Here is a 14466-nt window from a genome sequence, read left to right on the forward strand (position 1 = left end):
CTTTTGTACATTCGGCTTTTGAACCACCCACACTTTCGAACTGTATACACTGACCTTCTCCATTCGCCCTTTGCAGACTGAGTTTGGACTTCCGCGGACCCGCTGACGAGTGAAATGTCAGAGCTACCACTTGACGTCACAACCATTGGGGCTCTCAGTTCAGTCTGTGCACTGTCAGTGCCCTTATTAGTCACTAAAAATGAAGAGACATTTAAAAAATGAAAGTGTATGTTATTCGTAAGACTTGTAATTCTCATTAACTTATGATTGAGACAAAGATGGAAACCATTAGGAAGGAAAAAAGCAAAATTAGAGAACCTATTTAAAATGTAGAAATATCAAATATTGAGTCTAACAAAGTATAAATAGGATTTTTAAAATTTATTTTTTGTTTCTGTGAGAGCAGTCTTACTTATGAAATATGTTGGCAATAACTTGGGCAGGTCTTTAGCAAGAGCACTTGCCCTATATGTGAGGCCTTTCTTTCCACTCCAAAGGACTGGGTGCTCTGGTCAGTACTAAGAAAGGACAGGTATGACCACCAACAAAAACTAAAAGACAACCTCCTGAATGGGGGAAGATATTTGCAAATGACATATCCGATAAAAGGTTAGCATCCAAAATATATAAAGAGTTTACACAACTCAACGCCCCAAAGAAACCAAATAACCCAGTTAAAAATGGGCAGAGGGCGTGAACAGACATTTCCCCAAAGACATACAGATGGCCAACAGACACATGAAAAGATGCTCAACATCACCCATCGTCAGGGAAATGCAAATCAAAACCACAATGAGATATCACTTCACACCTGTCAGGATGGCTAAAATCAACACCACAAGGAACAACAGGTGTTGGTGAGGGTACGGAGTAAAAGGAACCTTTGTGCACTGTTGAGAATGCAAACTGGTGCAGCCATTCTGGAAGACAGTATGGAGGTTCCTCAACAAATTAAAAATAGAATTACCATGTGATCCAGTAACCAAACTACTGTATTTACCCCCCCAATATAAAAACACTAATTTGAAGGGATACATGCAACTGATGTTTATTGCATCATTATTTGCAATAGCCAAATTATGGAAGCATCCCAAGTGTCCATCGACAGATAAATGGATAAAAAAGATGCAGTATATATATACATTGGAACGTTATTCAGCCACAAAAAAATGAAATCTTGCCATTTGCAATAACATGGATGGATCTAGAGACCAAATTAAGCTAGTTAGAGAAAGACAAATACCAGATGATTTTACGCATATGTGGAATTAAAGAAAGAAAATGCATGAACAAATTAACAAAGGGGGGGAAAAAAGAGACAAACCAAAAAACAGACTGTCAACTCCGGAGAACAAATTGATGGTTACCAGAATGAAATAGGTGATGGGGATTAAGAGCACACTTATTGAGCACTAATATAGGGAATCACTGAATCACTCTATTGTACTCCTGAAACAAATAAACACTGTATATGAACTATGCTGGAATAAAAATGAAAAGAAAAGAAAAGAAAAAAAAGGAATGAAAGAACAGGCATGGCCCAGCACCAGTAAAGGGAACTTACTTTTTACTCAAGGACATAAGGAAAAACAGAACGCCCAGCATATTTCAAAGCAGAAGGGGGAAAATTGGTTTTCTTGTTTTTCCAGAAAGAGGAGATAAGTAATATGGCAAAGAATCTTCTCCTTCCCAAGACCAGGTTAAGGCTAAAGAGTATGGACTAACCTAGAATGAGAACACAGAAGTTGATGCCTAGGGCCAGAGCAGGGAAAGAGTAAGTGTCAGGCCTGCATTGACTTTTCTAACTGGAGGCCTTTTCCATTGCCCTTCAAAGACCGTCATTATCCCGCCCATGCCCCGCAAGGGGACTGGCATAGGATTACCCTGACGCGTGTCTGTGAATGAGTCAGTGCAGGATGGGACAGTGTAGAATGCGGGGGGTAATGGGGGTGAAGGCAGCAGGAATGATCTCGAGCTGTAAGAGCAAGAACTTTACCTAGTACTTAGTGGCCTGTGTCCTACTCCACCACCCACACACAGGCCCCTGAACTGCTCATGAAGCAATGCAGCACACACAGGAGGAAACCACAGCCCCCAAAGCCAGCGGCAGCAGGAGCAAAGAAGGCTGCATTTGCTCTGGGAGAGGAGCTCCTTCCCGCTTCTTGCCAGGCGGAGGGGCTGAGGGTGTTGCTGCACCCCCAGTCAAAGCTCGTATGGGTCATCTTGGACTGGGCCCTGTCACTTCCCTATTGTATGCAAGAGCTAACCCCTCCTGACCACGAGGAGGATGAAGAACCTCATTACAGGATTCAGTCACCACTGAGTGGGTAAACATGTGTGTTTGTTGTCCTCTGTGAGCTTTTGTGATAAAATAGTCTATACTTAAAAATTTTTATTATAATTGTTTTTCAACATATATAGAAGTAGAGAGGGTAGTATATAGAATCCCATACACCCATCATCTAGATCTAACCATTAACATCTTACCATATCCTATAGGCTGACTGTTAATGTCCCCATGAAAATTTGTATGTTGAAACCTAACCCTGAATGTGATATTGGGAGGTGGGGCCTTTGGGAGGTGATTAAACCGCGAGGGTGGGGCCCTCATAAATGAATTAGTGCCCTTATGAAAGAGACCCTAGGGAGCTCACTCACCCCTTCCGCCACGTTAGGTTACAATGAGAAGGCACCATCTATGAACCAGGACGTGGGCTCTCATTAGACAGAATTTGCTGGCACCTCCATCTTGGATTTCCAGCCTCCAGAACTGTGAAAAATAATTTTTGTTGTTTATACCCAGTTCATAGAATTCTGTTATGGGAGCCCAAATGGACTAAGACGCCATCTTTGTTTCATCATGTGTTTTTCTGTTCAGTAGGCTCCATGCCCAACCTGGGGCTTGAAATCACGAACCTGAGCTCAAGACCTGAGATCAAGAGTCAGACACTCAACCAACTGAGGCACCTAGCTGTACCCATCATGATGTTTTTTTCTTAAGTATTTTAAAAAATCCCAGATGTCATATTTCACTTCCAAATACTTAGGGGTATACTTTTTTTTTTTATTTTTTTTTCAACGTTTATTTATTTTTGGGACAGAGAGAGACAGAGCATGAACGGGGTAGGGGCAGAGAGAGAGGGAGACACAGAATCGGAAACAGGCTCCAGGCTCTGATCTATCAGCCCAGAGCCCGACGCGGGGCTCGAACTCCCGGACCGCGAGATCGTGACCTGGTTGAAGTCGGACGCTTAACCGACTGCGCCACCCAGGCGCCACAGGGGTATACTTTTTAAAAGATGAGGGCATTGTCTTATATAACCACAACACCATTATCACACATATAAAAATTTGTTTACATATTTATTTTTTATGTTTTTTTCCACACTTATCAAAATTAACAATAAGTTCTTGAATGTTTTCTGATACCCAGTCCAAATTCAAATTTTCTTGAAATAGCCCAAGATGTCTCCTTACGGTTGGTACATTTGAATCAGGATCCAAACAAGGTGCACACATTGCATATGGTTGTTAGAGCTCTAGTTGCTTTAACCTAGGGATCACTTTGAAGTATTAACCAGGGGGTTGCTCTCACCCACCCACCCCCCTGGGCTTCAGTGAATCTCACCGAGTGGACTCCGAGGGCCCTCCCAGCAGTGCAGGCGATCAGACCAGAGTGACCAGGGTCTGGAGGAAGCAGCCTTGGCCTGCAACTAGAAACACGGAGTTTCGACATTTCAGATATGAGGCGTGAGATTTGGAAAACTGTACAATGAAGTTTCTGTTCCTTGACTCCAGACAAGATACAGCCTCTTCCTGAAGGACAGAGAGAGAAGATGGACCCCAGGAAAGAAGCAGACCCAAGAAAGAGTGCACTCCACCCACCATGGGCCTAGGCAAAGGGGCTCCGTTTGCAGCTTGTGCTGAGGAGCTGGGCGGTCAGCCTCCTCAGGGTCCTCTGGTGAGCCCTGCTCCTGATCGGCTCCTTTTGTTGGTTCAGTGGGCGGGGTGCTCATCTCTTCCAGGAGGACTTTGCAGCCAAGGGTCCACAGCACAGGGAAGCTCCCTCACAGGAAGTGGGGCCCTGGCTACCCAGAGGGTTGGTGGTGCTTGGAAGGAAGCCCCTCCTACCCCCCACTCTCTCCCCATCTGGCCGGCACCGTGTTGAGGTCATCCCCACTGCTGGGCCGGGTGACACATACCCTCTTCCGCATCTCTGTAGGGCTGCCTGGTCAACGGCATACTCTCGTGCTCCCTCTGAGAGTTGAGCCATATGCTAGGTTGATTTCTTCCAAATTTGAAACTTTGATCAAAGAATAGCATTCTTATGTGGGAGGAGAGTGCCTGAAGCCTCAGCTTTGCCCCCCGGCACTGTATTCCAGCTTAAACTGTGCCCTGAACCTCCTGGACCAGAACTAACCATGTTGGTGAACCCCTAGAGAAGCGGCCCCCGAGACCCTGGAGACAGAGTGGAGAGGGTGTGAGCCAACACCCAGATGACAGCTGTGCTCTTGGCCTTCCGGAGTACTGGCTGCCTTCTGTTTGTGCCTGCGTGAAAACTTGTTCCTCGGGAGCACATGGGGGGTGGGGGGGACATTCACTTTCTTTGATGACCTAGTAGGTGCTCTTTGGGCTCTCGTCCTGTATTGGCTTTGGTGGCAGTGGCTCTGGGAAGGCTGTGCCCTGCGGGAGGCTTCCTGCAGGACCCCAGAGGTCCTGACTGTACCAGGATGGTGAGGTCTTGGAGAAGGTGCTGCTTTGCTGGCTTTCACGTGTAGCTCCGAGATCTTGGCGGCTGGCAATCTGGTCTGCATCTGATCGATTTTATCTGCAAAGTATTCAGAAAATTTCTCCCCCAAAGAACATGCTGACCCCCTGAAGGAGGGAATGCAGTGTGGGTCGCTTGTTTGAAGACGTTCTCAGTTTTGATGAGGCTTGTGCAGAGACCCAAGATAAGCCTCAGAACACGAGCCAAGCGGGTGGGGGAAAGGCTCCTCTGGTGACACTCCGCATCTTCCCCTGCCTTCCATTTTACGTGTTTACCAATTGTGAAAGCAAATCCAGCTGTTGGGAGGAATTGCTTCCAGATGACATTATGGGAAAGGAAAACACACTTTATAAAAAAGCTGCAGAATAAAAAGCAGAACATGTATGCTTTGTGGGCCAGGATTTCATATGGACTATTTCCTGATATTGTGCAATAAGCCAGCTCCTGGGGTAATAATAAGAACAGTGCAAATGTTCCCTGCACCAGAGTCAGGAGACCAGAGCTGGGACTGGACTTGGCAGAACGTGGGGAAAATCACTCGACCTCCCTAGGCCACCATATTTTTCTCCCTTGCAGGAACCGCTCCCCACCTCACTGGAGATCCCTGTGAAAGCCTCAGAAAACATCTTCTGCATGTCGAGTGATGTGCGAGAACCAGAAGAAAGCAAGGACATTTTGCTTTTGGAAATGGGATGCGTTTCTCAGCCCCCCAGCACAGAAATTTGCTGTGTTGGCTTTCTCAAAGATTTTAGAAGCTCTCTAATGAGCTGGAATTAAAGTGTCCCTTTACTAATTTGGTTTTACAGGTCACTGGATAAAACCTACTTAGAGTGGTTTGGAAGAGGATTAGGACATTTGCGTCTCTTCCAAGTTGACTTTCCAGGCAGGGTCAGTCAGCAGCTGGAGACTCCCTTGGCTAGGGGCCAGAGCTCTTTTGTAAGCTGCAAGTTTGTAAGGGCCTGGTGAGCACACTGTAACTCTATTATCCAAGAAATGGACAGTTTGCAGGGAAATGAAAATGTAAATGTATAAAAACAAGGCACACATTCCTGAGTCGGGCTGCCTACAAGAAGGCCAGCACCGCAGTTCGCCAGGGCGAAGCAAACATTTGAGACCACCGAGCCACCCTCCAGACTCCTCCTGGGGCAGTGCAGACATCAGTAGCTCCAGAATTGCCTTATGCTCGGGAAATTTCCATAGACTAGGACTGTGGCTATGGAAATTAAAATTAAATACGATTTAAAATGGTTTCTCAGTCCTACCAGCCACATTTCGAGTGCTCAATAGCCACATGCGATGAGCGATTACCGTGTGAGACAGTACGGGTAAAATGAACATCCACTCATTTATCCAACAGATATTTATTTACAGAGCGTCATGGCAGCGAAGGGAGTACTTAACATTTCTGCCCTCATAGAGTTTATGTTCTAAAGGGGAAGATAAACAATGGACAATAAATATAGTAACTTTTTCCATCAGTTGTGATCCCAGCAGGAAACAGATGACTTAGTCAATTGAGTAATCGAGACAAGTTTCATGAGAGGATTTACCAAGATGTGGGCGGACTTCAGTGTTTGAGACTTTGAGAGTTTCTCTTTGAGAAAGAGAAAACGGAATTGCACCCGAGAACTACCCACTGTGGGGGAATCAGTGCCCACGCGTGAGCCTAACAGGGCAAGAGAAGGGGCAGTCACCAGAACCCAGTGAGAACTCTGGGTGGGGGCTGTGGCCTCTGCTAGAGGGACCTGGCCAGGCCAGGCACCCCAGGTGGGGTGGGAGCCTCAGGACTGGACCCCATTCTCCTTTATTCTCAGGGCTCCTGCCTGTGCCCCCCACTGGCTGGCCCCCAGGGAAGCCGCAGGCAGGGAGTCCCCTGGGGCACAGAGCAGAGTGGAAAAGAGTGGAGAGGAATCTGGACAAACAGCATTAGCACAATCATGCAGTATATTAAAAGGCAATAGGCACAGGAGGAAGAGAGGCAGCTAAGAGGCACCGGAACTGATGGGGCAGGGTAGCCAAGTAAAACAAACGGCCTGAAGTGCAGACTCCCCTTCCTTTGCTCTCCCACCACCCCTCTCTTTCCTGTCACCCTCCTCGGACTCCTGCTATCGTCTCTGTGCTGCTTCCCTGCCACTTGTCACATCCCTTCCCTCTGGGCACCCTCACAAGGTCTCTGGAGCCAAAGCAGGGCAGTTCTGGCTAATTTTCAGTGAGTCTCTGTGCTCGGTTTACTTCGAAAGCACAGGTGGGGCAATTTTTTAATTTTTATTTTTTCCTCATTCATATCTTTTTTCTGTTCTTGGAATTCAGTCCAGAATATCACGTTGTATTTACTTGTCATGTCTCCTTAGTGTTCTCCAGTCTGTGACAGTTTCTCAGGCTTCCCTTGTCTTTCATGACCTTGACACTTTTTTTTTTTTTCAACGTTTATTTATTTTTGGGACAGAGAGAGACAGAGCATGAACGGGGGAGGGGCAGAGAGAGAGGGAGACACAGAATCGGAAACAGGCTCCAGGCTCTGAGCCATCAGCCCAGAGCCTGACGCGGGGCTCGAACCCACGGACCGTGAGATCGTGACCTGGCTGAAGTCGGACGCTTAACCGACTGCGCCACCCAGGCACCCCACCTTGACACTTTTGAAGAGCATTGGTCAGGTACTTTGTAAAATGTGCCTCAATTTGGGTTTGTCTGCTGTTTTCTCATGACTGGACTGGGGTGTGAATTGTTGGGAAGAAGAAAGACCACACAGGGGAAGTGCCTTTCTCAAGACATTGAATCAGGGGGTTCATGATATGAGTATAAGACTACAGCTGATGTTAACCTTGACCACTTGGTTAAGGTAGTACCTGTCAGGTTTTGCAACAGTAAGGTTACTACTTTCTTAAAGATTTTTTTTAATGTTTATTTTTGAGAAAGAGAGAGACAGAGCATGCAGCATGCACAGGGGAAGGGCAGAGAGAGAGGGAGACAGAGGATCCTAAGCGGGCTCTGCACTGATGGCACAGAGACCGATGCAGGACTTGAACCCATGAACCGTGAGATCATGCCCTGAGCTGGAGCTGGACGCTTAACTGACTGAGCCACCAGATGCTCCATGTTACTAACTTTCTTTGTTACTAAAGTCACTACAGTGACTACAGTAAGTCACTAAATCCAGCCCACACTCCGGGGAAAAGGAATGAAACTCCTATTCTAGAGGAAGGAGTATCAACGAATTTGTGGATATATGTGAAAACCACCACAGTAATTAATTATTATTTTTGGGTAGATAATCTGGGGCGATACAAAGATCCCGTTTCTCCTTAAAGCCTCACCCGCCAACTTTCACATTCCTCAGAGGATCTTGCCTGCCACCATTATTACCACAGGGCTCTAAGGCGATTTTGTACTTTCCTCATTCCTTCTACATTTACAATTTAGAATCCTTCTTTAAGGACAGTTTTTCTCTTCTACTCATTTATTTATTCGGTCATTTATTTTTTATCAGTATGGACTCATGGGTGTTTGTTTTTTCTTTGACTTATAATCTAATACTACTGGTATGTATTCAGTGCTCAAAATGTTCCGGGTTTGGCCACTGGGAACTTCTTCCGGTTTGCCCCTGTGTCCTCCTGACACGCCTTCATCCTTTTTGTGATTTGCTTTGTTCCGAGCACAACTTTACTTTCTGTCAGTGTAAAATGCCCCAAGCTCATCCCGTGTTTTCAGCCCCAGCCGTAGAATCTGCCATTTCTCCAGAGGGCCTCCCAGGGCATTTTTAATTTCTTTGCTGATATGCTGATGGCTTTATTAAGGGCATGATGTGCTGCCAGATTCAGAATCCTATCCTTACAGGCAACTGTCACAGTGGGAAAGAATCTGACAGATCCATTGTTCCCGACCTGGCACCGAATAGTTTTGTGACCTTGGGCACATAACTATGTCAGCCTCGGTATTCTCTCCTGTAAAATGGGGAATAATAATTGTACTTCCTTATGGGGTGAGAGCATTAAATGCGAGAATGCACGTGAGACAGTTCACATGCCTGTCCTAACTATCCAATAAATGTTTTTTTGGCGATAATGAAGATGCTGCTGTTCCTGGTACAGGTGACTGGTTTTAAGGGAAGACTGCCTGGCTATGTAACTCTAATAAAACTCTCTGCCTCAGTTTCTCATCAGTAAAATGGGGATAATAACAATAGCGATCTCATAGAGCTTTTGTTGGATTACATGAGTCCAAACACACAAAGTCAATACACACTCAGAACAGAGCCCAGTAAGCCCATGTTAACTATTAGCTGTTTTTTTTTTTAAATTTTTTTAATGTTTATTTATTTTTGAGAGAGACAGAGCATGAGCGGGGGAGGGGCAGAGAGAGAGGGAGACACAGAATCTGAAGCAGGCTCCAGGCTCCTGGCTTGTCAGCACAGAGCCTGACGTGGGGCTCAAACCCACAAACTGTGAGATCATGACCTGAGCCGAAGTTGGACGCTTAACTGTCTGAGCCACCCAGGAGCCCCCTGTTTTTTTAATTATTACTATTGTAGACTAAATGTCTAGTTCCTTTGGTGTTATCCTACCGATGGTTGGTAGGCCAAGAATTATGGCGTAAAAATTAAACGATATAGTTAAAAAAAAAAAACCCAACTATGAAATGTAAAGATAAAAGATGGTTAACATCATGCGGTTATCATCCTTAAAAGGAGAACAGCCAAATTCAAATTCATAAGTAGTTTGATCACCGTCATGTGCTGCTGACATTTCCTCCTCTGAGGTGTTGACAAATGGCTGAGAAAGAATTACTCAATTCACATTTGCCTCACACTGATGCATGAGGCCCAAATGGCCCACGGCTTTGGGGAAACTCTTTGTAAATCCATCAAATTTGGCCATTAAAAAATGATAACTATGATCAGCCGATGCTGAGGGACCCATTTTGTGGAAAAAAGAAATGAAACCAACACAGTTAGTGACACAATAATTAGGACGCAGGGGAGACTGCTGACAATTTGGAGATGTTTTCTTGGAGAAAATATCAAATGACTTTCAGTTTGCAGGACATTAATAGATAATTAAATTGACAATTTACTGTCGCAGAGTGACAGTTGTTCCCTTCTCCTCTGGGCACATGAGTCAAGCATCTAAAGGCAATTCTTGCCCTATCTTAATTGCGGGATAGAGTGCCTTGAAAAGTCCTTCCCTCCCGCTGAAAACCCCAATACATTTCCTTGTTAAGAACGTTAGGATTTTCTCACTATTGGCCTCAAAGTGTGGCCAAAACTACACCAGGATGGGTTATTATGAATTCAATGTTTTTGTTTGTTTTAATAAACTTCTCTTTGAAAACCATGAGTGCCCAAGTTAGCCTCATGCTCACCAACAGTATCATGGGGCCGTGGGCTCTGATGATGATGAGAAATGTCAGCTGACCTCAGCCAACAGCTAGGTGGGGTCTCTCCTCCCTACAAAGAAAAACCCACTTGTGACCTGGCTGGGAACAGAAGCGGAATGGACAAGGGCCTGTAGGAGAAAACCAGGCTCTCCTCGTTGAGGCCATTTTCTCCAAAATAAGACAGTGACACTGGCAGCAACCTTAAGGGATACATGTGTGTTCATTGTTGACAGACATTAGCATTCCTGAGGTCCAAGGATGAGAGACAAGGTGGCTGAGAGAAGTGACGGTGAAGATGTTCAGTGGGTCCACAAGGTAGAGGCAGGCAGTGGGACCTGTAAAGCCATCTCAAGCACACTGTGGTGGGGGCTCACTGGATCAGGAGGGGTCCTCTAGAGCCTGTTCTGGTGATGTGGCAGGCTGCACTACTCTCTGCTTTGGTCACTGCCCCATGCAAGGAAAATGGGTCTGAGTAAAGGCTTAAGGCTGACAAAGATGCTGAGTTGCAAACATCTGGATTCCATCAACGTGAGCACAATACTAACAGTTTTTACTGGAGCATAGCATGCAAGGAGTACAGCAGGGACAAGTGAGGCTAGAGAGGGGTCGGTTGTGGAGGGCCCTGTGGGCAAGGTGAAGTATTTCCAACTTTATCCTAATAAAGTCCAGATAAAAGATGAACTAAACTAAGGTCGTTTGGTGAGAGGGTGGAGAAGAGATAACAAGCTGCTAAGTTCAAACTTGATGGCTGACCTGATGTAGGGGCTGTAGGAAGAGGAGGAGCTTATGATAACCCCTGGGTATCTAGCATAGGTAACAGATATCATAGCCAACGACAGGAATAGAGGAGGAAGAGTGGGATTTGGGGTAAAGGTGATGTATTCTGTTATTTTTTTTTTTAAGATTTTATTTTTTTTTAAGGAATTCTTTTTTTTTTTTCCAACGTTTATTTATTTTTGGGACAGAGAGAGAGAGACAGAGCATGAACGGGGGAGGGGCAGAGAGAGAGGGAGACACAGAATCAGAAACAGGCTCCAGGCTCTGAGCCATCAGCCCAGAGCCCGACGCGGGGCTCGAACTCACGGACCGCGAGATCGTGACCTGGCTGAAGTCGGACGCTTAACCGACTGCGCCACCCAGGCGCCCCTAAAGATTTTATTTTTAAGTAATCTCTGCACCCAACGTGGGGCTCGAACTCACAACCTCAAGATCAAGAGTCACATGTGCTACCGACTGAGCCAGCCAGGTGCCCCATATTCTGTTATCACATGATGAGTTGGAGGCATCTGTGGGATCCTTTTTGGAGACATCTGGTCTTTGGACACACTGACCTAGAGTTCAGGACACAGGGATGGGCCTGAGCAACAGATTTGAGAGTCCCAGTGTCCTTATGATAATATAAGCTGTGGGCACAAATAACCTCTTCAGGGAGAAGAGAAGGAAAGGAAAGGTTAACTTAATAACACAAGGAAGGAGAGAGCGGATCCCATGAAGGAGAGTGAGAAACAGCAGTCAGAAAACTAGTGGAGGGGCGCCTGGGTGGCGCAGTCGGTTGAGCGTCCGACTTCAGCCAGGTCACGATCTCGCGGTCCGGGAGTTCGAGCCCCGCGTCGGGCTCTGGGCTGATGGCTCAGAGCCTGGAGCCTGTTTCCAATTCTGTGTCTCCCTCTCTCTCTGCCCCTCCCCCTTTCATGCTCTGTCTCTCTCTGTCCCAAAAATAAATAAACGTTGAAGAAAACTAGTGGAGACCAATGTAATCAATTGTTAATTTGTTTCTCCTTGAGGTAATCTCAGCCAAACTAGCCGGACAGTATTTGGGTCCCTCTGTGGTAACCCTTCAGCAACTTGGTTCAGAACTCCATCCCTTAAAAAGCAAACAAAACAACTACAGTTGGGTGAGACGTTTGGCAAAAACAAATGCAAACTGTATTGGGTAGCAGTTTTGAAACAATTGGTAATTATATAAATATAATTACGTTTATAGGGGTGCCTGGGTGGCCTAGTTGGTTAAGCATCTGACTCTTGGTTTGGGCTCAGGTCATGATCTGACGGTGCATGAGTTGGAACCCCACGTCGGGCTCTGTGCTGACAGGCACACTGCCTACTCTCTCTCCTCTCTGCCCCTCCCCCACTCTCTCTGTCTCTCTCAGAATAAATAAAAAACATTAAAAAAATAAATATAGTATGTGTGTACCAGAATTCCTCCCCAAACTCAAGTATTTTGAGAACCTAGAGGGAGTGGGATTATAAAACAACATTTCGAATTCAGCAAACATGCATGTTCCCCTCATCATTTCTATTCTATTTGCTTTACTTCGGAAAATTTAGTGTTTTGCTACCAAGGTAAAGCCAAGATTCTGTTATTGTTTTTTTGATGGGTAAACCAAGGTACTGGATCCTGATGACTTATTCACATAGGTTATTAAAATCAAAACAGTAATAAGATCATCACATATTATGCCCATTATCAATATTTTTCTATGTTATGAAGACTGAGTATCACTCACCTGGCACTCATACTTCCTTTATTGATAGTAGTTATAAAACAATGTCTCTCAAGCTTCTTGTGTTCTTACCACACTAGGGAATAATTTTTGGTGACATGGCAGCCTAGAAGTTACGAACTGGCAGCCCACGGGGTGAGTTTTGATGGTCCTGCAAGTGTGTTTTAGAAGCCTGACCTAGCTGACAACATTCGGAAGTCAGGAGATTTCACGTAACAGTTCAGATGTCTGGCTTCTCTTGAAGGACTGGGTCAACAATCAGCGTCTGCTTCACGGTGGCTCTGCCTGCAGACCACGCCTGTCTTCTCCCATTCTGCACTCCCAGACTCTCACCTTTCTATTCCGCATCTCTTCCCTGTAGGCATCTGCGTGGGAGACCAGATCCCTCCGCTCTAGGCCAACCGACAGCTGCTCAAGGTGAATGGCCAACACCGGTCGTCGCTTCATTATTTGTGTGCGTCTCCTCCTGCCATTGGAACTCCTTAAGGGCTGAAGTTTTTACTGGCTTCCTGTGCTTGTGTGCCGACCGTGCTGTGCTAGGCCTGGCACACAGGCCCTCAATAAAAGTTGGGTTAATGAATCTATGAGGTTTTAATTCTTTGCAAGCAGTTGGCTACAGATGAAGAAGGGGAAATTGCAATGATTTGCCTGAGGTCCCAAAGCGTAGAAATCCCGGGTATGAGATTAGTCCAATCGGCCTGTGATGAAGCTGTGAATAAAGAACAGGCTTGGTGTTCCGGTGCATTTCTTGACAGATCCGTCAGGCCTCACGTGCGGATTCCTGGGAATCTCTTCTGAGTCACAATGTGCATTCAAAGGCTCTGAGGGATTCTGTAGTAAAACACACAACTTGTTTTATTTGGTTCAGCTGAATGATTTCCTAGTCTTCATCTACTTTTTCACTATTTTTACACTCAGTCTTTGATTCATAACATCCCCTCTTCTCAGATGTACTAAATGGCAAGCAATTTTTTTTTTTTTTTAATGAAGGTAAAATACAAGTATCCTGGTTAAGACGATTTTGCAAGAATTTTGTGACAGTCCCACAGCTCCCTGGGATCTTCTTCAAAGTATGGCTAAAACCATGTTGGGAAATGTGGCTTTCACTGTGGTGTTCTTAGAAGTCAAGGTTAAGCTGTCTTGTTTCTTTTTCTCCTTGGACTGGGCGGTAAATTCTCTGAAGATACAATACCTTAAATTTGTATGGCAATTGATAGTTTCCATTGTCACATGCATCAATCTGCTTTTCCTTACAACAACATTGAGGGTAGGGCTCATTATTATTCCATTTTATAGGCAAATGGTCTCAAAGAGCTTCCCTGACTTGTTCAAGGCCTAAAACTAGCTGGAGGTAATGCCAAGATAAGCCAATCTTTTTATTCTCCGTCTGACCATCTTTTTGTAGTTCCATCCGACTCTCTTCCTCGAGCACATCCTTTTGCTTTTTGGTCAAGTCAGAACGTTGGCTCTAAATTCCTAAGATTTGGGGTTGTGATCCCCTCACCTAAACCTAAAATACTGGCTCCGCTGTTCTCAGTGAAGTCTTGAGGGCCACCAAGGAAAGGCGCTAAAGATGCTAAAGAAGGTTCTAGCACCTCGAAGGCCTGGGAGGGCACACGCAGGGAAGTCAAGGGGGCTCCCCTTGAAGAGGCCCAGGGCGCAGGAGACGCAGGTCTGGCCCCGGACTTTCGCTCTTTCACCCAAAATCTTGCCCACTCTCCACCGCGCCTCAGGGCCACAAGCCCCTTCTGCGTCCGAACATTTCCTCTCAGGAGCTGCAACGTTGCCTTACTTCCCCCGGCGCTAAGGAAGGAGCCACCG

At 45.8% G+C, this 14466-nt stretch overlaps 1 long non-coding RNA gene across 2 annotated transcripts in view; it reads left to right on the top strand.

Moving 5' to 3' along the window:
• Window positions 1-13218, top strand: part of LOC125172632 (uncharacterized) — a 36982-nt gene extending 23764 nt beyond the window's left edge. The window contains exon 5 of one of the 2 annotated variants that reach the window (XR_007154774.1): window positions 13007-13218. This is a non-coding gene — a long non-coding RNA (uncharacterized LOC125172632). Of the gene's footprint in view, window positions 1-2040; window positions 2347-13006 lie in introns of those variants that run through there. The other variant, XR_007154775.1, reaches the window with a different exon arrangement.
• Window positions 13219-14466: the final 1248 nt, after the last annotated feature.

The sequence above is a fragment of the Prionailurus viverrinus genome, chromosome C1, assembly GCF_022837055.1.
Source record: "Prionailurus viverrinus isolate Anna chromosome C1, UM_Priviv_1.0, whole genome shotgun sequence".
NCBI lineage: Eukaryota > Metazoa > Chordata > Mammalia > Carnivora > Felidae > Prionailurus > Prionailurus viverrinus.